Below are 9,909 nucleotides of genomic sequence, written 5' to 3' on the forward strand. Positions count from 1 at the left end.
CAAATGTGCGTAATACAGAGATAGCAATAAAAACTTGCAAGTGATGAGAACGTAAGCATAGGTGCGTAATAAGGGATTTAGCTTTAGAAAATGGGCGCGGACACAATCTATGGAAAGATTTTTAAGAATTATGATCTCATTAATTGGCCGTTTAAAACCTGTCATCCCTTAAATGCCCATTATATCGTTATTCGGCTGAATGATTCACTTAAGCGTGCAGTGGGCGTTTTGGCAGTTGAGTGCAGGTAAATGGATGCTTAACTGATCCAGCTTTAAATATGAATGAGTTGTGATATCCCATCACTTAACGGCTTTTTATTGAAAACTGCGCTTTATCGCATCGCGTCGGGAGAATGAGGGTTATAAAGTGCACATATAGTGTATCGTCGATCACCGATAGCGATATCGGATCGCATCGGGGGTATGACTTGTGCGCCTTAATGATGTGCATTCAATATTGCCGATTGCCGACTGCCGATTGCATCGCATCGGGGGAAAAGCTTTGAGCATATTAAGACTTAAGTAAAGATTACCGCCGATATCCAATCGCCGATTTCGCATCGCATCGGGGCTAATGGCATGGGGCGCTTTTAAAATGTGCATGAAGTTTCGTCGATCGCCAATTGCGATATTGCATCGGCGGAAATCAATGTGTCATTTATTTATATTTCTTATGTTATTGCAATATGCGATCTTGCGATCGCTTTATCGCAATGACAAAGATTTGCCTTATTTCTTTAAATGGGTTTTTCAAAAAGGGTTTTATAAAATGAATTCATTTGATTATCGGACCTCTTTTGAACAATAAAAGTATTGATACCAATTAAACTTTAAAGGGACCCATTTCATACGTTAATATTTATAAATAAAGATGATATGAAATGGGGGGTTGTTGTAGAGCACAACAAGTTCACATTCATTGACTCCATGCCCAATGGTTTTAACTTCTTACACTTTGTATGCCAACTCTGTTTGAATAGATCAACCATCCCACCAAACTCAAACAAAACCCATGTGCATCATATCTAGCCTAAAATCATCCCTTAAACAAAGCTAAATCATAAAGAGAGAGCCCTCTCTGACTGCAGGTAGGCTATGACCTGCAGTCCAAAGATTGGTTTGTGGTTACCTCGGCCGTATTCCCTTAGGAGTCAAAGGGAACAACCTGAGTGATAACAGATCCCTCCTGATGTTCTCTTCTTGTCGGATGCACTCCCTGCCCAATCTGCATCGATGAAGCTTTGAAGCTTTACTCCCTCTGTCCGTCTATGCCACAATCCATACTGAGTAGTGCCCTTGAGGTATCTCAACACATGATTTTCTGCCTTCCAATACAACTTGCTAGGCCTAACCATCGCCTGACTAAGCTGGTTAACTGCATAGCACATATTCGGTGGTGTGTTCACCAAATACATGAGTGAACCCAAAAGATTCCTGTAAATAGTATCTTCCACTACTTCCCCTAAAGTAGCATCCTCTTCCCTCTAGTTACCTACTAGAGGAGTCTCCATGGGTTTGTTTCTCTCCATGCGGAACCTACTGAGTATCTTGTTGGCATACTTTCCCCAAGACATAAACAATTCCCCATCACCCTGCCATAATTCCATGCCCAAAAAGTAATGCATGAGTCCCATGTCCTTCATCTCGAAATCTCTTGCAAGGTCCTCCTTGCAAGACTTGATTAGTTGATCATCACCTGTCAAAATCAAATCGCCAACATATAACACAATGATAAAAAATTTACCTTCCACCACTATGTGGTACAGGTTCACATCCGCTTCACTCTTAGTGAATCCCAACCCAGTGAAATAGCTATTGATCTTGGTGTACCAAGCATTGGTTGCTTGCTTCAGCCCATACAATTCCCTCTTGATTCAACACAAAGGCGACTCACGGTCGAAGGTATCAAAACCTTCAGGCTACTCTATGTACGCCTCTTCCTCAATTGTGCATTAAGGAAGGTTGTCTTTACATCCATCTGATGTATCTTCCAACCCATATGTGCTGATAGTGCCAATATAGATTTGATCAATGAGTACCTTGCAATAGGATCAAAGGTCTCTTCATAGTCAATTCCCTCTACCTGTGAAAAGCCACGAGCCACAAACTTGGCCTTGTGCTTCTCCACACTACCATATGCAGCTTTATTTACCTTGTAAAGCCATCGAGAGCTCACCACTGACTTGTCCTCCGGTCTCGGGACCACATCCCAAACATTGTTATGAACTATGGAGTCATACTCCTCCACCATGGCATCAACTCAAATCGGTTTCTGCACTGCTTCCTCAAAGGAAGATGGCTCTACCTCAGCACATTCGCTCATAAGAACCGTGTATCTAGTGTATCTCTCAGGTGTCCTCCTTTTCTGACCCTGAGATGTGGGTGCTCCCACATTCTACCATGCATCATAGAATAGTTTGTCAAGCCTTGCTAGTGTGCTTTCTCCCATCTCTGGAAGACTCTGCCTGATTTGATGTCTCCACTCCCGGATCCTCTACATGTGTCTGCTTCACATCAATCTGAGGATCCTCAACCTTAGGAGCTAAAATCTCCTCAATCACATGTAGCTCAAGCTCCCTCTAAAGGGAAACTCACACGACCTTCTCCTCATTGAATCTGACATCCCTGCTAACCACTGTCATCCTGCTAGTCGACAAGTACACATAATAGTTGTGAGGTGTATCAGTGTACCCCACAAATATCCCCAACTTTGCTGTTGTCTCAAGCTTCTTCCATTCATATTTGGTCACATGGAAATATACTGATGACTCAAAAATCCTAAAGTGACCAACATCTGGCCTCTTACCGAAATAAGCCTCCTCTCGTGTCTTCATCCAAAGAATCCGATGCGGGCTACAATTCTGGAAATAAATCGTTGTGTTACATGCCTTAGCCCACAAGTGTAGTGGTGGGCCTTGATCATGCAACATTGCTCGTGCTGCCCCTACAATGCTTCTGTTCTTCCTCTCGACCACCCCATTCTGCTGTGGGTTATGGGGTGTCGTTAACTCATGTTTAATCCCTTCTGTTACATAGACATTCTTAAACTCATTTGAGACGTACTCACCACCGTTATCACTCCTTGGAGCTTTAACCTTCTTGCCAGACTCTTTCTCGACCAATGATTTAAATTCACAAAACTTGTGAAAGTTTGATCCTTCTTCTCCATGAAAGATATCCAACATTTACGAGAAAATTCGTCAACAAATGTAACATAATACCTGTGTTGACCGTGGATGTTGTCAAGAATGGTCCACACACATCTGAATGGACCGGCTATAGAATCGCCTTTGCTCGACTATCTCTGTCGTGAAAGGAAGCCTTGGTGTATTTTCCCAAAGTACACCCCTTGCATGAATCAACCTTCTCTAGTGTACCTTTGGGAAGACCATTAGAGATCTGCTGCATGATATTCAAATCCCCATGATGCAAGTGGCCCAATCACCTGTGCCACAACTTGCCAACGTCTCATCTCCGCATCTTCTCTACTTTCATGCTCAAAGCAACACAATCCTATACATCTAGCTTATAGATATTCTTAACATGAATCCCTCTCTTCTTTATGTGACCTGTAGCTATGTGTCGAAGGAATTTCCTTTCGAGAAAATAACATCATAGCCTCTATCCTCAAGCATGGCGACCGATACTAAGTTCTTCTTCAACCCAGGCACATACATAACATACCTCAAGGTGAGAGGAGCACCCTGCTTCCTTTGAAAAGTAACCGTACCCAATCTAGTAGCACTATACCTCCCTTCGTCACCCATCTCAATATGAATATGGAGATCCTTCTCTTCTAGGTCACTGAACAAAGCCTTGTCACTAGTAATGTGGAATGAAGCTCCACTATCAAGGTACTATACACTACCCATCATTGATGACACCACACATGCAATGAGAGTAAAGTTCAATTTGAATTGAGAGGCCAAAGCCTCACCTGCCGCTCCTCCTGAGGACTTCTTCTTGGACTTCTTGAGTGGACAACTTGTAGAAAAATGGCCCATCTTGTGACAATGAAAACACTTAACTTTCATCATGTCTTTATTTTTACCGCCATGGAAAGAATCTGATTTGGAATGGGACACCTTCCCTTTCCATTTCCTTGCCTTACTTGCTAAGGCACAATTTTCCTCATCACTAGTCTTTGATGAGGAACCATCTCTGGTGTTCCTTCTGATCTCCTCTCGGATCAAATCCGACCATAGTCGTTCCCAATATGGAATCTTCTCCATCCCGTTAACAGAGTCCTGATAGCTATTCCAACTCTTGGGAAGGCCTAGGAGAGCTAGGCTCACCATATCATCCTCGGCAACGATTTTTCCAACACTTCCATGTTCATCACGACAGTGAGTGAACTTGGTCAAGTATTTTGGAATGGTCTCATCTTTCTCCATCTTGATTTTTCGAAGTTTGTCTTTCAGTGCCAACTTCCTATGGTCACTGTTGTTCTAGAATAGGTCGGTCAATGCTTTTCACATAGCATACTAAGTTTCCTTCCCATGGAGACTCGAGACAATGTGGTCTTGAACTCCCTTAAGGATTATCCGCCTCGCCTTCGTCAAACACTTCTTCCATTCGACCAGATTCTGTGCATACGATGCTGCTGGCTTAGGAATGTCTTGATCAATGAATTCTTTCAAGCCATTATCCTCCAGCACAACCTCCATTTATCCTTCCAAGCTATATAATTTGAGCTGCCTTCCAAGGCAGATTCGAGCCACAAACCATAGAACACCATCTACCGATCCTGAAGTATGTATTGTAAATTTGAATTTCACCTATAACCCAAAACTCAAAACTTCAAAATCTCCTCTAGTATACTGTCTTCAACTCCGATACCATGTATATTATCCTATAGATTCATAGCTATGTAATGTACTAAAACACATGACAAGAATCTACTCTACTCTTTTAAACAGTCGAAACCAATAATCGATGAAAACGATAATAGACAAGAGGAAGATAATCAAAGACACAAAAAACAATTGTTTCTCTGGGGAAATTCATTGCTCAAAATGCCGACTATCTATTGCATTAATCAGAAATCTGAGTGATAATACAAAGATTGTTCACACAATAACAATTCCGCACAAGTATGATCAACTCTCTACCTCACAAGCCCGCACTGACCAACACTTAGCCAATTTATGCTGCCTGTTGAGCCCCTATTTCCTTGTGCAATTCCCATGAGGAATAGCCCATATTTAATTGGGAATTCCTTCTTCCATAACAGCGTAATCCAAAACTAGGTCCTCTTCTGATTGCATGCATGATCTGTACAACTTGGATCATTCTACAACTAACAGTACAATGTCTCTGCACTCTAGTCTCAACTGGGTCTTTCTCTAAACTGACATGCATGAGTTTCTCATGAGAGAATCTTCAATTAGCTGGAGTAGCATTGAGGATGCACCAGTGCACCAACTCACTATTAAACCTTTTCTAGTTCCACAAAGAGTTAGAACTAGTTTAACTTTCTATAACTCAGACAAACTGAGTTATCTAATTACAACTCAAATAAACTCATCCTGGACCCCTAAAATTTAGGGAGAACATATACATGACTACAAAAAGACTTACAATTCGAAATTCCTAAGCCAACTAAGTTAATTAAGCTTAATTAACTATTTACAAGTTCCTATGAGAATAGAATTCGATTTTTTAATTCTCAGTTTAATTCAAGGACAAGTTAAACTGAAATTTCTTGTTGCCATTTCTCAACAATTATTACATTAAAATATTATGTTATGAAATTTATATTAAGCTACAAGTATAAAAAGATCAATGATTTTAGATATTTTTATAGCTTTTTATTTATATAATAACTTTTTGTTGTTATGATCATCAATTATCATAGATGATATTTTATTAGTTTGTATCAAGGTAGGACCCTAGCAATCCATTTGGTTGGTGAACATTGTTAGTTTAGCATAGACTAATGCAACCTATAATGTTTAAATTTTAAAAATAAATGTTTATTTTGCAATATTATTAAAAAAACTTATTTTTCAAACATTGATTGGACCATAACTTAAAATACTTATTGTAGAATTTGCACAATATAATGCCATGTGGATAATTGTGTCACATATTTTTATGTTATAATTTATGGATATGACTGCAATATTCATGCATATTTTTTAGATATTTATGTAGTGATTTTTTATTCTTAAAACCATCTAAAAATAAAATCTTTGAAAATAACTTATACTTATCATCAATAACTTCCCACCTAATTTAAACACTTCCCACCTAATAAGATGTAAATAAATATACTTACCATGAGTTACTTCTCACGATTATTTATGTTTTCTTCGTCACTAATGTAGGAGTAAAATTGTAAATGTGTAGACTTATCAATGGTTACTACCCACCAAAATTTATGCAAGTGCCAAGAAATTCATTTATCCACTTCAAATTTCAATTTATTAGTTCCTACCAAAGCAAGACTATATGATTCCATTTGCTATTAACCAATATTAATTTAGCATTAGCCAATATAAGTTATAATTTTTTATATGATTAATTTTAAGTGACAAGGACTAAGTTATCTGGCAAAACTTGCTTATGAAATAACTTTTCATAATTATGACCATCAACTAATGCAATTAACAAACCTAGATCTACTGTTCAATTCTTTTTATTTTAATAAGATCAAGTTTCTATGTATATACTTGGTTTTTGGTTTGCTTTGTGAATACAAACTTGGGAAAATGTGGAGAGAAGACCAAGATAATAATTAATGTATTGATTTGGCAAGCTGAGGGAAGTTAAAAGTTAAAAGTCATGTGATTGTAGCCCAAACATCTAAATGTGTAGCTTAACTAATAGATTAAATGGTTTTTTTTTTGGGTTTTTATTTTTGGCTAATTTTAACTAAATTTTGGCAAAGACTTTTAAAAACTTGGGTTTAAGTTGTTTAATCTATAGAACTCAAATTCTAGACATTCAAAAATCTATTTTAAACAACAAAAAAATCACAATATTACTTGAATTACTTGAAATTGTATCACTAAATTTTGGTTAAAAAAAAACAGTTTTTGATCTATAAAATAAACTGTCTAAATGTCTAAACATTTCTAACACATTCACATTTCTCTATGTAAAATCCCAAGTCAACGCAAATTGTTGTTGCGGTGATAAATAATTTGAACACAACTAGGGGCAGCAATTCCACAATTCCATTGATTTATGGCCACTATCACACAATTTGACTCTAACATCCTAGTTTAACTAGGCGAGGTTTTTGTTTTTTTAATCAAGGGGATTTTGTTCAATAATGAATATTTATTTTGTAATTTGTATAATTTAAATTCATGTAGTTTTTAAGTGTGATTTTTTGGAAGGTTGTTATTTTTGAGAGAGTTTGTTTATTAATGAATATTTATTTTGTAATTTGTATAATTTAAATTCGTATAGTTTTTAAGTGTGATTTTTTGGAAAGTTGGTTGGTTTATTTTCTGATCTAATTTGTTTAAAATCTCGGATGTATCTATTGAAATTACAAGTTTCACAATTGAAGTGCCCAAGGGTATTTGAGGGTGTTGAATCCATATATACAATCAAGAAAACATTTTAAACAACACAAATCAAGATTTGACCGCAAAATGTTTAGCCAGATTTTGACTTGAGAAACTCCAAAACATCACACTTAAAAACTACTCCATTCAAATTAAATTAATAAATCATTAAAATAATAAAATAATAAAAATTTACAATTTTAAGTGAGAGGAACATTAATACTGACAATCTCATTGGTTATTATTAAACACTCGCTTTAATCATTTTCTAAGTCAATTAAATATCATATCTAAATTTATAACTCTGAAAAACCCCCAAGGCACTTTGATTGTGCAGGGGTTACCCATCGAATTTATGATTTCAATAAATTCCTGTATGATTTTAGAGAAATTAAACCAAAAAAACCCACGGGAAAAACTTCCAAAAAATCTCACTAAAAACAATAGTTTATAAACAACATATTGACGAGCCTCAAAAGACAAAAGCTTATAGAAAGTACAAAGAATTGAAATACATATACACAACCTTTACTGACTGTAAGTGACATCGAGATTGGCACAAACACATTCCTTTGGGCTACATATTCGTAGTTGCATGGAATTTATGCATCAGAAGGCGAGGTTTCCCTAGAATTATTATAACGAGGAAGGCAGCCCTGGTTGTGAATCGCATGTTCCCATTCGCTTTTGAAAACAAAGCCAATAGTCAATAGCATGTGGACAAGAAGAAACAAAGTCAATAATATCTTGTGTATTGTGATTCCCTCCACCTATGTGTTTCCACAGTTTTGTGTGTGTTTGATATGGCCAAGTTTGAATTTCTATTTTTGTTGTTATGGTCCTACATTCTAATCAATGCAGCCTCGCCCCCACAAGCACAAACTGCAATGCCCATATCAATAATTTCCAAGCTATGAAAGACCAACCCTCTCAATACCCTGTTACTTCATGTCATATCACACTCATTCTTTCATTCATGGATAGGTAAGTAAAATTGATGTTAATGTCATTGGTGTGTATTTAGAAATGCATCTCATATTTTTTTGGATGGAATGGAAATGATGCCTTGCATAATTTAACCTTTCTAGGGCTTCAATTGAGAATTTTCCAAGAGTTCTTCTCCTTGGTATAAAGTATTGAAGGGTATCGTAGACGATGCAACGAATGCTAGCACTATGGATGGTCTAGTTTCCACCACCTTCACAATGCATCGAATATCAAGGTATTTACATTTAGTGGGTTTCATTTATTTTCGAGGCAACTCATGGGTCAAGTCAGAGAGCCCATAAGCCCATCAAGCATTGTGGAACTATATGCAAATCAAAGTTCTAATATAAATATGATAAAACTTATAATTTTCAGTGGTAATTTGTTTGTGTTTTGTTGTGAATTAGGTTATTTTCCAGGGAAGATAAATGATTTAGAATCATCCAAGTATGGGAGTGAGTAACAACTAAAGGATGTCGTGAACGAATTCTACCCTTTTGTGTGTGGGCAACATCGTGATAAACCATCGGTGCTAGATGATAAATGAAACTATTGCATGTTCAATGGCAGGGATACAAACGAGCGTCTAGACTGGCCTTGACATGAATCACAACAATAGCCAACTACACTGATTCCCCTAACATTAATCACAACCATAACTCCATATAGGTCGACCAGTCGGAGTGGAGGAATTGGCTTAAGTCCAATGTCAGTTTGATAGTCGGAGGTTCGAGTTCACTAAGGGTTATGTTTGTGGATAGGTAGAGGGTTAAAAACAAATAAACACATAAATAACGTTATATTCATTAAAATTTCATGCATATATCTATTTCTAGCATATATCTATAGTGGCTCTTGGATTTTACACATTATAATGACCCAATCACGAGTATATAAAGGACCACTCTTATTGAATATGGAATCATGACAAACTCTAACTTTCTTTTCTCTCGCTAACTCACACTTGACAAATTTGCTCTCGAATTCTATTATTAGAATCATCTTAACTCAACTCTCCATGCATTGCATACATACGAGAGTACTTTAGTATTTCCAATACTCCCCTCCCCCCTGACTTTATTATTAGAATCATCCTAACTCAACTCTTCATGCATTGCATACATATGAGAGTAATTTCGAGTTTTTTTTTTCATTTACATGGAAACCATGCTTCCCTGATTAGCAAATGTCAAGGCAATGCCTATGTTTCTCTCTAATTTAATTTTCTAGCGAAGTAGAATTGATTCTAGGTTGTTGGCTACATCCCTGAAGGGGTATTCTGGGTTGTTGGCACAATTGATTCGTCGGTGGGATTTCCACTGAAAAGTTTTCCATTTCGGTTCTGATCAGTGGTATGAGCCCACTCAGGAGGGCATTTATTTTATCACTGGCCTATCCAGGA

At 37.1% G+C, this 9,909-nt stretch overlaps 1 pseudogene; it reads left to right on the top strand.

Moving 5' to 3' along the window:
• The first annotated feature begins 8,323 nt into the window (after nucleotides 1–8,323).
• Nucleotides 8,324–9,272, top strand: LOC149151533 (alpha-amylase isozyme 3D-like; annotated as a pseudogene).
• The last annotated feature ends 637 nt before the right edge of the window (nucleotides 9,273–9,909 follow it).

This window comes from Pinus tabuliformis, chromosome 9 (genome assembly GCF_031772625.1).
Source record: "Pinus tabuliformis cultivar Carrire ecotype Pingquan chromosome 9, CPIR1, whole genome shotgun sequence".
Lineage (NCBI taxonomy): Eukaryota > Viridiplantae > Streptophyta > Pinopsida > Pinales > Pinaceae > Pinus > Pinus tabuliformis.